The 15,294-nt window shown below is 43.2% G+C and overlaps 1 long non-coding RNA gene across 1 annotated transcript in view; it reads right to left on the reverse strand.

Moving 5' to 3' along the window:
* Window positions 1–15,294, reverse strand: part of LOC142804206 (uncharacterized) — a 52,314-nt gene that overhangs the window by 157 nt on the left and 36,863 nt on the right. The window contains exons 2-3 of the long non-coding RNA XR_012894510.1: window positions 7,252–7,321; window positions 6,865–6,946 (exon numbers count right to left, since the gene is read on the reverse strand). This is a non-coding gene — a long non-coding RNA (uncharacterized LOC142804206). The remainder of the gene's footprint in view (window positions 1–6,864; window positions 6,947–7,251; window positions 7,322–15,294) is intronic.

Genomic DNA, 15,294 nt, shown 5'->3' on the forward strand with positions numbered 1-15,294 from the left:
ACATTCAAACATTATAAAACCACTGAAATTGGGGCGGGTTCGTACTTTATCATAATGGTATTTAGAGCACGTAAACAGTCAAGAAACGAAAAACAGGTATACAGAGGAGCGCTCACTCCAAAGTACAGTACATTCACAGAAAAGGCGAGGTATTATCTTCCACCGAACACAGAAACGCGTGCGTGAAACTACAATCCAAGAAACCCGGAGAACAGCTATCACCTCAGAGTTTAAAAAGAACGCAAATAACCCACGTGCCTCCTACGCATGAAGACATCAAACAGAGAAATCAAACAACTGAGGTAGAAGACCACACATGTCATGGTAAGCAAGAAAGTGGCTATCGCTGGCCTGCTTTCAGCGTCGAAAAATTAAGTAGGCAAGCCACTTCACTCGTTAGTATGTTAATAGATGGCTGGCTGCCGCACGTGGACGCCTATTTGTGAATATAGAAGGCGTCCATTATTTCTCTTGTCCTGTTTTTGTGCCTGAAAAAAAAACGTTCGTATTGCTGAACTCTGGAAAACACCCGATTGTTAAGAGCGCCTCTCAAGGTGAGAATATGAGGTGCTTTTCGGGAAGCCATGGTGCTCCCTTAGCCTGATATCTCATGCTGCCTACAAAGACACTTGCAGATTCTGACAATTGATGACCCTTACTACATTTCCAGCTCATCTTCTGTTGTGAAGTTTCTGTGCCAGGAAAACCCGGTTCGCAGCAGTGCTTTTAGCACCGATGTTGAGGACCCTTATTATTCTTTCCCTCACAATGCTTTGTTAATTATTGTAAAGGAGTGTTTACCTGATAACAACAAGATTGCATTTTAGTACCAGGTGTGCCATTTCTGTGGATAGTTTCCGGCAGCTGCCGTTTTTCTACCTCAATTTCACTCTTATTTGTTGGTAGGGGGGCATTTACACTTAGCGTTCGGGTGTGTGTATTGTATCACAAGTTGCATTAATTTTATGCCAGAGTCACAGAAATGTTAGCATGAAGTTTTCGTTCGAAACCCTTGATGATCAAATCATCAAGTTCTTTGACCTGAACCTCGTGCTAGGTGGTCCACACATGTGCTGGAAATGAGCGGCACTCTTCGAAAGCCCTGCTAGAATACCTCTTTGCGCATTCCAAGCTGGTAAAAAATAGAAATTTCCATAAGTGAAACCATTCAGGGGTCAAACAATTATGCCCGCATTTGATGCGCGAAAGTGCAAAGGCGAAGTAAAGAAACTGCGCAAGGCTGGCTACCCTGAAAGCAGCATCGCCAGAGCCAACCAAAAGTGCCTGAGGCTTATGAAGACAAAAACAAATGAAGGAAAAGTTGCCCCAGTGAAGGAGAGAAGATAGTACGCCGTCATTATATATCTTTGTAATAGTACACAGTACTAGGCTGAGGTGTCAGCCATCTTCTTTATTTCTAACCTCTTCTTCCTCCTCGTCTCCCCCCAACCCTGCCTAACGTCCACGTACACTCCCCCTCTTTGAAGACTCATCCCTCCTGGGGTGATACAAGAAAACGTTTCCAATGGTCGCAAACTCCAGCACACCATCATCGTTGGTTTAACCGACCCTTTTGAGAACGCCATGTTGCACTTCGATATGCAGCACGCGATAAGGTCCCATGTACACCTGCTTTGTGCCAAGAAGGCCTTTTCTGACAAGCACCAGATCGTTCAGTTGTATCTGAGGTATCCGCGTGTTGTGGCGACGGTCAAAGTTCCGCTTCATACTTTCCCGGTATCGCTGGTTGGCTTCCGAAGTTTTTCGTTTTTCGAACAATTGCAGGCGGTCTGCAATGCAAAGTTCTTGATCAGCAGGAAGCACTGGTACCTTGCAGAAAGATGCAAAATATGAGCTACAGCCGATGCTCGCAGTGTGCGACCGATTGTGATAAGCGACAGCTGCCTCCAAGCAGCACTTCCATCCACCCTGAAAACCTAGATACAATGAAATGAACTGCTTCAAATCCCGAATGATTCTTTCAGCCACGCCATTTCCTGCAGCGCAGTACGGAGCGCAGCGTTGCAATACAACTCCTCGTTCCTTCGCCCAATCTTGCAAACGCTGACTGAGAAACAATGGCTCATTGTCTGATATTACTATTTTCGTATTCTTCAACATCTCTCGACTCTAAAGAGCAATCACACTATTTGCGTCTTCCCTCCCAGTCGTGCAGCCACAATTCTTGTGCACTGGTCTATTGCCAGTAGGAAAGACTGCGTTTTTCTTACTCCTGCAGCCTTCTTCTTGAGCTCTGCGAAATCCAGATGAATGACTTTAAATTGTACGTCGGAATGTTGAGGCAAAACCATCTCGTCTGTTCTCTGAAGGTACTTGGCTTTGTGAACTTGACATTGATGACAAGACTGAGCATACCGTTGAAAGTCCTCTTTCATGTGTTTCCACTGGAAACGCTGACGAATCTTGTGATATCTCCTCCAAAAGCCGCCATGTCCACCTGAGTGCGGGGAGTCATCATAGAGCTCCAAAATTTGAGGCACCATTGTTTCTGGGACTGTGAACTTTCCGTTATGGAACTTAAGTTCTTCAGTTCTCTCCCACAACAATGTTGAGTTGACATTTTTATGATCAGGATTTACCTCAAGTCTTGAAATCGCATCTGCGTCCTTAACGTGTTTTCCAGGCCTGTGGTGGACCATGAAAGTAAACTGCTGGAGTTCACTCACCCACCTAGCAATTTTTTCTCGAGGCTCGGCGAGGTTAAGGATATACGTTAAGGCCTGGTGTTACGTAAAGAGCTTGAAGCTCCTGCCATCCAGGTAAGGCGTAAAATTGCGTACGGCTATTAAGACTGCCAAGGCTTCCTTCTCTGTAGTCGTGTAGTTCACTTGAGTTTTCAAAAAGGTGTACGAGTAGTACGCGACGACCCTCAGTTGACGGCTCCGTGGAGAGTCGGTATCTCTCTGGTAAAGCACTGCGCCTGTGCCATAATAAGAAGCATCAGCACTCAGTTCAAAGGGCAACTTGAAGTCTGGAAGAGTCAAGACCGGATCCGATGAAATGATGGTCACAAAGCTGTAATAAACAGATTCCCACTCTGCTGTCCACTGAAATGGCACATTCTTCTTAGTCATTTCTGTGAGGCATTTGCTTTTGGTCACATAATCTCTAATGAATGGCCGGAAATGCCCTGCAAGACCCAGAAACACCCGCAAAAAGTTCAAGTCATATGGCTTCTGCATTTTTGCGATTTGTTCGACTGATTCCTGTTTTGTTTTTCTTGGTTTGATCGTCAAATACTCTTCCAAGAAACACCACTTTACTTTTGAAAAACTCAGTGTTCTTGTCACTAATTTTGAGCTCGGTGTCACAAAGTGCTTGAAGTACACTAGCCAGATGGTTTGAGTGTTCTTCCACGTTGCGGGAGTATACTAATATATCGTGTATGTAGAAGTCACAAAACTTCCCGATAAACGGTCGAAAGACGTCGTTTATCATTTTCTGGAACCAAGGGGGTGAGTTCTTCCATCCAAATGGAAGTTGGTTATACTCATAGATGTCAAAGGGCGTGATGAAGGCAAAATATTTCTTGCACTTTTCAGAATTGGGAACTTGCCAAAATCCTTTACATAGGTCAATGAGCGAGAAAACTCTGCAGCCACCCGTTTCATCTATGATAGAGTCTATGCTTGGCATAGGAAACAGAAAAAGCTCAGTCTGCCTAATAATTTGTCTGTAGTCCGTGCAGAGTCGAACACTTCCATCTTTCTTTGGTGCAATGGTGATGGGTGAAGCGAACATAGACGTTGATGGACGGATAATCTTCGCATCCAACATCTTTTGAATCTCGTTCTGAACCACACTTTCTTCTCTCGTGACATATTATAGGGCTTTTTTCTCACCACCGTCGTATCACTGAGCTGTAATGGAACCTCAAACTTCATAGTTGCTGTAGGATATCTTTTCAGGCACAGCAATTCTGGGTAAAGCATTCTAATATCTTCACCTGACGATGGTTTCCGTGGAGTCCTTGAAGGCGAAACTGCACCGTTGATAGCGCGGCGCTTTTCTTCTGTGGTAATTTTGCCTGTTCAGTAGATATTCAGGCGAAGTGCACTGATGACTGGACGTGAAAGCAATAGCTCATACGGAACTCCGTCGAGTACCAGTGCTTGCGCAGTGACAGTGTTGCCGAGATACGATATGGTTATACAAGTCCAATTATCATGAACATCGCGTCTTCCATCGTATCCGTGTACTTCTAATGGTATTCCCTCTTTTACTCTCGCCCACTTAACAATATTTGCGTTAATAACCATGACGCTTGCTCCGCTGTCAACTAACGCACTCCGCTCTTTTCCATCCACAAAAACAGATCTGTACAATAGACTTGTATGAGACAAATAAACAGCTTCTCTTGATGTCGTCGAGTGGAAGCCGAGACCCTCTCTATATAGTTTTTTGTTACGTCATCTAGCTCTTCGCCATAGTCTGAGCCTGCCTGGGCAGTCAAAAAAGATACGGGTGTTGCAGTAGGTCTCCAGCTTGCAAGCGGGCGTCGTTTCGCAGCTCGTATGACCCCGGTATTCCTTGCAGCAGGTGTCATGGGTTGACGCTGGGTCCCTAGGTCCTGGAGGTACAGGATTCGCATTCCCTGCAGAGGTTCTTCGACCGTCTTGGGTCCTCACATTTGTATTTGCTCCTGGAGGTCCGGACTTAAACCATGAATGATAAGCGGAACCACAAACGTCTCCGGCAAAGATGAGTCCGCCAGCTGTAGCAAGTGCATTTTCTCATAAAAATAGCTGAGGGCAGATCCAGACCTGTATTTGAACGTGATTGCTTTGTCCCTTAGCAACATCTTGTTCTCGCTGAAGGAGCTCAGAAAGCTTGCTTTAGACTCTATCCATGGTTTGTTGCTGTGAGCGCTGAGACGCCATTCGTACAAACTCTTTGCTATGCCCCATAGGAATAATCGCATGTTTTTCACTTTATCTTCGTCGCTGTGCCAGTAGTTTTCATTGCATGCATACTCGTAAAACGTGAGCCAGGACTCGGGACTACTAGACTATCCGTCAAACATGTCTGCCTTCACGTGTTCGCGACTCGGTCTGCTTAATCTTTCCGTCGCGTTTACAAGCAAGCGCATTAAATTATTTTGCTGCCTATTCTGTTCTTGGTGCAGTTCAAGAAACTTGTTGATCAGCTCGACGGAACTGTCTGGCGATGCAGCGGTAGAAGGCTTCGCATAGTTTCTTACTGGAGTCAGCAAGAAATTCTCATAATCTTGAAGTTTCATGTTGATCCTCACCGTTCTTTTAGCAAGTAAATGGTCTGGAGTGAGCTTCGTTTTAGTGCATATATAAAAACAAATGCGTCAGTGCTCACTGCTTCCGGAAGCGCTAGTTCCTCTTCATCTTGAGGCGTTGCGGTCAAGATCCGGATGCCACCGTGTTGATTTGCTCCAATGGTGAAGTCCACCCACATCTTGAATGTCCGCACAGAATGTATACGCGGCTGCACCAATTTGTAATAATACACAGTACTAGGCTGGGGTGTCAGCCATGTTCTTTATTTCTAACCTCTTCTTCCTCCTCGTCTCCCTCCAACACTGCCTAACATCCACGTACAATCTTCATGGCCTTTCTCATCGACTGAAGGAGGTGGCCTCTCAGTACAACGTGGACGTCGTTTTTATTGCAAGTCATAAAATTGGTTCCATTTGTTTAGCTCTTCCCAAGCGCCTACACAACAAAAGATTGCCCAAGCAGCTCACATGCAACATTAACCATGGAATGCCTTTTGTTTCCTCTATTTCTAGCGTTGTTTACAGAGATCCCTTCGCTTACGGCGTACAGTTCGTAGGTCAGACAGGCCGCTGCCTTAATATTAGGCTAAGGGAGAAGCATAGCTCCCCAAAACGTGCGCAATATTCCCATCTTGCGCGGCCCAGTCAAAAATGTGGGTGCATTCCTGAGTTTCCCCCAAAAAACTTTTTTTTTGAGACAAAGGCAGGACAATGGGATAAATATTCGAGGCGTTCTATATTCACAAATATGCTTCCTACGTGCGTCAGCCAGCTATCTGTTTATCTACTAACCAGTGAAGTGGCTTACCTCGATAATTTTTTGACGCTGAGAGCAGGCCAGCGATAGCCTTTTTCTTGCTTACCATGACATGCGTGGTCTATCTTTTCATTTGTTTGATTTATCTGCATAATGCATTCATGCGTAGGAGACGCGTGGGTTTTTGCGCTTTTTTTTTACTCTGAGGTGATAGCTGTGCGCCGAGTTTTTAGATTGTGGTTTCTTGCATGCGTTTCCAAATGGTATGCGATGTAGGATAAATATTGGCTTTTCTTGGCAATAAACTTTAGTTGGAAGTGAGCACTCGTCTGTATACCTGTCTTTCGTTCCCTGTATATTTACGTGCGCTAAATACAAGTAAAAAAATGTTTGCACTGGATCTCTATCACCCACGTTTCAATAAATGTTCGTATAACAGGGGTGTCGTCAGGTCAGGTAAGTATCACATGCGCTCGTTTTGCTCAAATTTTTTTGCTTTGTTATGCCTAGAAGTCTAAAGCAAACTTCTTTGCTTCTGCAAAGTATTCACGCTGGTATCGCTTGAACAAGGTGCCTGATTGCGCTGGTTGGTGCCGCATGCTAGACGAAGAAAATGCTTAACAGCACAAATGACAGGAGTGCTGTTTTCTCGTCTCTTCTATCCCCTTCTGCCATTCGCGCTGTTAAGCACTTTCTTGGTGTCGCTTGATCCGAATGGCGTCAATATCGATACACTGGCTGATGAGACCAGCGTCAAAATCAGCGAGCGAGCCATGCTGATGCATTCAACGTCATCTCTTGCGGTATGTCTTTGGCAACGCGCAGCAAGCTTCCTCACCCATGGGTCCAATTACAGCCAGCGACAAGCGGCGGTCCTAGATTGGTGGCTTCGAATCAGGCATTTTGTCAGGATTTCTTGCCTGTTTAAAAAAAGTATTTTCATGGTGAAAAGAAAGGAAGATGCCCGGGAATATATAAGGTTTTTAAATATTAGAAAAAAATGAGAGCAATGTGGATCCAGCTCTAGAGGCAAGTTAATCAGCGATGAAAAACAAATGTACACACTGCAGTAAGGCGAGAGTGCGTGCACAAGAAAGAACACTTTTCTACAAACTATTCTGGAATAAGAAGAGCCGCACTGTCAGTAACGAAACAAATGACTGATGAACAGAAAAAAAAGGGGGGGGGAGGTGGAGGATTGCAAGGAAACTGGTGGTCCACTTACGCATGTGTGGAAAAAACTATATTGGACGCTTTCTTTGCCGAACTTCTCACGCCCTGTCTTGACAAATGGTCTGCGGGAATAAAGGGAGTCATTAATGGATGGATTTTTAAACAAAGAACTTATACACTTGAGAAAACATATTTATTTGGTTAATAAAAAAGTAAAACACAGACGCAGAACTTTAATATTATTTTAGCAAGCAATTTTTAAAAAGTGACATTGGTAATGGTACACTGTAAACAAAAATAAGCGCAAATGGGAGTACATGACTTCTCCTATAGTAAATGGCCCCAATGAGGGTTTTAGAAACACCGTTCAAAGGGAGTATTAAAAATATCGGTAGATCCCAGGTACCTGGGAATTGACGTTATGTGGAGCGTGCGGAGGGATGGTGGCCGTATTGTAATTTCTCCTGTTGAGCGACACGTCATAAGAAGGCAATAAATATATGTAGAAAAGTTGCATTCAACAGACATATCTTGAAGGATTTCAGATGTTGATGCAACCAGCAGTTTGCACTTGCGAAACGATGTCAACCGTAACATGCGTATCACAAACAGAACAACCTGAAAAGAAACACCGATGCTCGCGAAGATGCTGGTCCTGGACACTGCTACATAAATAAACTTCAGCGCATGGCACCTAACCACAATAAACGTTAACCCGACGTGACGGCTGTAATAAAGGAGTACAAATGCAATGTTTATAAAATTGGCTAGGCAGCTCTGCAACCATTATTGATATTTCACGAAGACTAGCGCTTATTTGAAAAGTAGTTACGAGACCTGGCGTAGCTTTAAGGTAGAATGCTTCATTGCTACGCAAAATTCTTTGGTTCGATTTCAGCTGCAACCCTGACATTTATTATATGCCTTATTTGGTTCGACGCTGCCGATGTCTGGTAATTACTTAACGCCCACGCATTGAAGTTGTCCATGTGAGTTCTCGTCGTTTCTGGGTATATACTATGTGTCAATCACCTGTGGCACATACCCGCAAACTAGCGGCACACGCCCACCCATGGGTATGTGCCACTGTCCGGCGGGAAGTGTTTTAGGACGTACGTGACGAGATTATGAGATTATTAGTGTCTTTACCAGCGCGTCATATTTGTAAAACTATTTTACTCTTTCATGCTAATTTTTGTTCACGCAAAGTGAAGGGGGTGACACGAGAGCCCCCAAATGTAAGCGGCTAGATAGATAGATAGATAGATAGATAGATAGATAGATAGATAGATAGATAGATAGATAGATAGATAGATAGATAGATAGATAGATAGATAGATAGATAGATAGATAGATATATAGATAGATAGATAGATAGATGTGCTCAGAGCCCCCGAGATTCGCTGAGAACTGATTCACATTTAAAAATTTACTCCCCAGCATGATGGGGTTTATATTACATCGTCGGTAAATTTTTTCAGGTCACAATAAGAGTAATTTCTTACATCCACTCAGCGAAAAAAAATTCTAGAACATACCGTACGCAATTGTATCTTTAGATAAATACTTCACAAGCACACAATATTGATCTCACACGCACAAAAATGCCCCCAACGTTCGCATAATAATAAAACACCCACACTGACCATGACTAGGCCCTTGCGCTGCACTGCCTTTCAGTCACCGGGCATATATAGGCACCACATTTTGACCTTCTATATAACCCTGATGGGTTTTTGCTTCTACGAATAATTAAGCAACAAACATTGATGGCGTAGGCACATTTTTAACGGACCTCGTGGAAACCCTTCAACACACATGCCTTTATACTAAACCTGCCTAGAGTTTAATGCTTGTGTAATTATATCAAAACTTAATTATCAGCTGGTGCTCCGTCATATGGACTGAATATGCGTGAGCTGTACTATGCGTGTGAATGTGTAAAATGCTCTAAACCGTAGGAAAAGCCCGAGTGGCCATGCATGAACACTTCAAGGCGCTGAATCAGGAGCAGCGGCGACGAAGCGAGACACCGCGGCGGCAGCGTTTTACTAGGCCTTACTCAGAAGTACGGCATGGCTATACAATGAATGACAGCTGGCCATTACTAATTGCTTGCTGGTGTGCAGTATTTATTGTCATTATTTGATTGCGATAGTAATATGACGGACACTTTCGGCTACATTTTGCTGCCGGCGTCGAAGTCTCTCGCCGTATATGTATACGTATCTATATATAAAAAAACACAAGAAAGAAAAGTAATCAAGAAAAAGACTCCAGCGCGCGGAATTTAACCACTGAACCACCGAGGAGAACGTCCTCGAACGTTCAAACGACTATTTATATCTACCACTTACCGCTGGTGACAGGAATCTTGGGGGGGGGGGGGTGAAGGGTAGCTATCGTGTTTTCGGCATTAGCAGCAATATGGCGCAAATGAACGCACGTCGCCACATTGTCACGAGGTGGTGGCGCGGGTTCTCATCTCCCACGGGTACTTTCCTATGCGAAGAGAAGGAGTGGACGCTTAATCGCACGTCCTTATCTCGCGGAGGAGATGATCGTACTTCTTGGCTGGCTTCGGATTTTCACCAGAATAATTCTTTTGTATTTACGAAATGCACAAATGTTACAGAAATCTTTGCGCCCTCTCCACTTGCGAAAAGGGCGTGATTTTCAGACACGGTGAAGTAACAACTGAGACGCTTATTCTTGTTCCTCTGTAGCTGGGAACACGTTCGCGCGTCTGTTGTGCTCGACAAAGGTGGAGCATGTTTCAATCTGTTTGCCATTCTACGCGTGACCTCCAAATTTGTTGCTATCACGTTCATTTCTTCGCCTTTACGGCAAAGCTGTGACGCTTTACACGTAGAGAAATAGATGTTTGCTAAAGTGCTTATTTGGGCCGGTTGGTACATGGTCAACGAAGTGAAAATAGATGTTTGCTATCCAGGCTGTTCAAGCTATGGAGCGTTAGTCTTTTCAAATGAACGAGGCGGTTCGCAGTCGCAGTTCCTTTTGCTTCTAGTGCATGGGCATGCCTTACACCGTTACTGTGTGCCTCTACATCGTTCCAATCTGTACATTGTATCAGTTATTTGATGGGTGCGGTCACATGGTGCAACAGATAATATAAACTGTTGTTCAATTCAGCAGCCTTTATTTTTTATGAAACACATTCTTTGCTTGGCCAGTGGGCGGTGCCACCGCCCACTGGCCACCGGCTACGCCACCGGCTTGACACCGACGACCAGGTGGGCCTTCTTGCCGCTTAAAAGTTGTAGCCGGTGAAATGCCAGTGACACTTTGACAAGCCACCGTCCCCGTGGGCCGGGCGAGTGCATCATCGGTGGTCGGCGCAAACGCGTCGCCGACGCAGGTCTCACACCAGCCACCAGCCAGCTTGCAAAATCTCAAGGACGAAGAAAGCCTACATCAAGTTGCTTCAAAGTTTTAGACCGTGAAAGTTCAGAAGAAGCTGCAAACAACTACACTGTAAACCAAATTACACCCATATAGGTGTTTTATAGTGTCTATAACTCACACCCCAACACCCCACGAAATGGGTGTATAAAGCAGGGCTACACCTATATCGTGGGGCGGATTTCCGAATTTACACCCTATGGCACAAACATTTCTTCGGGTGGAAAGACAAATGTACACCCAAGTGGCCTCAAGGGAGTGAGGGTGTAAAAGCGAATGTACCCAAGTAATCTTAAGGGCGTAAGGGTGTAATATTGCTATGACACCCTAACACCCTTAAAAAACAAAAGTAGTGTAGGAGTGTTTTGCACAAACAGCAAAAAGGGTGCGAGGGTGTTCATGCTGAATAATGCCCCAACGCCCATGCAAAAAATACCATAATTCGAAAGTTACCCCTTTCCAGTAACCCCCTGTGGAAGCACGTGAAAGCTTACCCTTTAGCTAGACCTTTCATGTGCAGATGTCCTATTGTAGTGGCTCCTGCCACAGTGTGGTAATCCTGGCCTTAGCACAGCTTTTATGGTGCATATATGAAGCACGGCATATAACACGCAATCCTAGCTTAATGCAAAGGCATCACTCAAAATTAGCTGCCACACATAACACAACATTCACAAAGTCATGCCATTGTGCAAAACGAAATCAAGCTTTATTTTATTAGACACAGAGAACATACAGGATTCAGAGACAAATTGTACCTTAATCAAAAGCCTTTTTTAATTGTGCAAAGCAGAATGCCATTTGCTACAAAAGAAGACCGGAAATCAGACGTCAATGGTACGGCATGGAGCTCTAACGACCAATGCATGCATATCAAATACAACAAAAGAGCCTTTATTTGCACTTAAAAAATAATATATCAATGCACACTACAATTACCACAATGATACGCCACAGTTTGCATGTGTTGTGGCATGCCTTACGCATATTATGCAAGGCTAGTGGTATTCTAATGAATGTAATGACAAAACAGTCTTAAAATGGCATTTTCATTTCACAATAACCCTTGTGTGTTCAGACATTCAGAATACTGGGGAAACAATAATACAGGAGTCAAAACAATAGGCAAAATTACAATAGCTTAACAGTGTCACTAGATACTAACCACGCAGAGTCGATTTAAAGATGTAAAATATCAAGCGCATCACATAATATGTCCCCCTGAAACAATGCAACATCAAAGAACATAAAATGGGCACACAAAAGCAGGGTGAAAGAGTAACCACTTACAGCTAGCAGAGGTGGAGCAGCCAAGCTATCATCTGGAGCAATATTTTGGAGCATCATATCTTGCTTTTCTAGGGAGAAAATCTAAATTTGGAGCAGGTTTCAGGAAAAACAAACACAGCATTTTTGAGCTTGAAATTTTAAATATACAGCATTGATTGATATGTGCAGTTTAACGTCCCCAAACCACCATATGGTTATGAGAATCGTCGTAGTGGAGGGCTCCGGCAATTTTAAACACCTGGGGTTCTTTAACGTGCACCCAAATCTGAGCACACGGGCCTAATGCGTTTCTGCCTCCATCGGAAGTGCAGACACTGCAGCCATGATTCGATCCCACGACCTGGGGGTCATCAGCCGAGTACCATAGCCCCTAGACCACCACGGTGGGGCTCCAAATTTACAGTAGTACAACAAATTATACTGAATCACACACACAAAAAAATATATGTAGAAATTATTTGACATACGCTAATTCATTCAAAATACACGAGAGTGCAGCTATTTCAACAAAAGCACTCTTGAACTGTCCCACAGTGCAAACAATGCTATCCTCTCTATATACGAATGCTCCTCGACTCGAATCTCATCCTTCACTTGTACTAGCTGAGCACAGCACCACCGCTTGTCTAAAAATGATGCTGTGTTTCTTGAGAATCGCAGCAGATTATCCCTGATATTGAGTGACTTGCTCTGCCTAGAGACTGCGCTGGAATCAATTTTCTCAAGTCAAGGTGAAGCATTTAGTGAAGGGACGTTCTAAAATACGGGTGTAAAACTCGCAGTAGCATTTGGTGAGCTCGTCCAACTGTTTGACAGGCGACCCAGAAATTCCAGATATTCGTAAAGGAGGAGCTCAAGGGGGTGGCAAAAAGAAAAAAAGTGGTATACGATTTTTTTTATCGTCGCTTAAGGCTGCAAAAACCTCATAAATCACTCTAAAAGGCGGCCAGCACTTATACTAGTACTCGTTATTGAATGGCATCTGCATGGCAGAGTAATATAGGGACAAAAACGTTTTGTGTCCTGTAAATCAAGAAGCACTTTTCCGCAGAGCGAAAGCGTATTCTGGCAAAAGCGACTTAAAAAGCGTTGTGGACGTCATAGAAAGGGGGGGGGGGGGGTAGAAATTTCTTTTAAACTGTTCTACTCTTTTCTTTTGCTGTGAGGTTAGAATATAGTCAATTAAAAGTTATAATTACGGTTGGCACATCTGTATTAGATTGGATGATGACGACCCCGCCTCGATGGTTTAGTCGCCAAAGTACTCAGCTGCATTTTTCATGCAGGCGGAAATGCTGTAGGCCCATTTCCTTAGATTTGGGTGCACAAGAACCCCAGGCGGCCGAAATTTCTGGAGCCCTCCCCTAAAGCGTCTCATAATCAAATGGTGGCTTTAGGACATTAAACTGCACACATCAATCAATTGTATGGTGATGCGCAAACTTAAGTTGAATAATGAATCTTATGTTTCTTGATAAAATTAACAATACTGAGAAATAATTGAGGCTGGTTGGGCATTTCATAATGGTTTTGTGCAAAATTAGGAAATTGTATCCAATTGACACAATTGGCACGGCTGCTGTTCTCTTGAACATGCAAATATGAATACGAAAATATCATGTAATATTTTGCTACAGACATTAAACATGTGCTGTGAATAGACATGAATGCCTGAATTGAATAGCCAATTCCACGTCAAAACCACGACCGCACAAAGAAAACACATGAACAGGACGGGTGCTGACTAGCAGCTGTTTGTACCTTATATTCATAATATACTATATATTCATACGTACAACCTTAAAAAGGTGGCGAGCCGGCATGAAGTACTGATTGTGTTCGTGCCCCTAACAAACTAGCAAAATTGCGCCGGTGCATCGCTGAAAATCATGCTGAGCAGCTGAAAGGCTGTAAAAAGAAGCATGCATGGCCATTCACGAAGTCTGCCACTGAAGTGGTTTACAAAATACCCCTATCGTGCAGAAAGACACATGTTAGCCAGACGACGAGGCGCTGCGTCAATGATCGAGCGAGGGAACACGCCCTTACGGCAAAGAATAACGACGGTGCCCGTTCAAGAGCACAAGTCACTTCATGTGGATTCACACCAAGAGCCATTTTGATGGGCTTTCACAAAAGAAAAGGGGTATCAATTACGTTAGCAAAACTTCACTTATTATGTATGAGCTGGAAGCACGGTATCTAGCGATCATGTGTCTTATAGCGTGATTAGGTAAGGGACGGCCCGAGTAGGTTGCACAAGCGTTGACAAAAAGTGGGTTTATATCAGCCTATTTCCTCAAGAAATCAACAATTGCAATTGAGTGCCCAATCCGTTTATGTGTTTTCTTCGTTTATGTGGTCGTCATTTTGGCGCAAAATTGACTAATATTTAATGCAAACATGCACCAACTATCCCAACAGCAAGTTCTACTACATATTGATGCTACTGCTGCACATGTAAACAACAATAGCACGTGCAGGTAGTTCCCTTAGAACTGTGAAAAAAGCGGCACTATACAGTGCCTCAGAGGAGGCACTTTCAGTATATTTTTTGGTAAATAAAGAGCTTAATAAGCATAGGACCTTTTTCTGTGTTCATGACACACTGTTAGGGTGATTTCATGCTAAACGCCCAGCCGCTTTGGCGACCATCTCAAATGCATTCGAAAAATATTGTGCTGATTAACTGTATTGATGAAAGCAGTGAAACGGTAGGATATTTCGGAGAGAAAAAATGTTTGGTCGCAAGGTTGCCGTCGGAACTTTCCGGGATCCGTTTAGGTGTGTGTGAAAAAATTTATTTTAAAAGTACGTTCTATACCAAACTTGGTCTACATGTTGAGTAAAGGTTCTTGTGTACAGTGTTTGAAGCTCAGTAATATTATTGCAACTATACTGGCAGATATGCTTCTAAGAATTTATCCAAAATGTGCTATGTTTGCAATTTCTTTATTGCAATACTGCAGTTTGTATGAATGTCTGTGTAGTGAATACCTACTCCACGCAAGGTATATTTTGAGAAAAAAATATTTGAGACTTATCAAGCTGGTAAACTTTATGAGAAAAAATCATAAATTCTACAAAATCGTAATTTTTGATCCTATTCAGATGCGATTTATGCCATGTGGTGGCTTAACTAAAAATTATCTTTATACATAAATTGAAAGTAAATGAACACTTCTTTTCATATACTGTCATTGAATTTTTTGTTTTAAGGAAGAAAATATTTTTTAGCATTCCCATTGGTGCCTATCTTCCCATTTCGTCATACAACAGCTGCCACCTTGAAATTTCCTATTTTCATCAATGGGAATATTCAAAACTTATTTTCTTCCTTAAAACAAAAAAATGTAATGATAACAATTGGCACATGAAAATA

The sequence above is a fragment of the Rhipicephalus microplus genome, chromosome 3, assembly GCF_043290135.1.
Source record: "Rhipicephalus microplus isolate Deutch F79 chromosome 3, USDA_Rmic, whole genome shotgun sequence".
Taxonomy (NCBI): domain Eukaryota; kingdom Metazoa; phylum Arthropoda; class Arachnida; order Ixodida; family Ixodidae; genus Rhipicephalus; species Rhipicephalus microplus.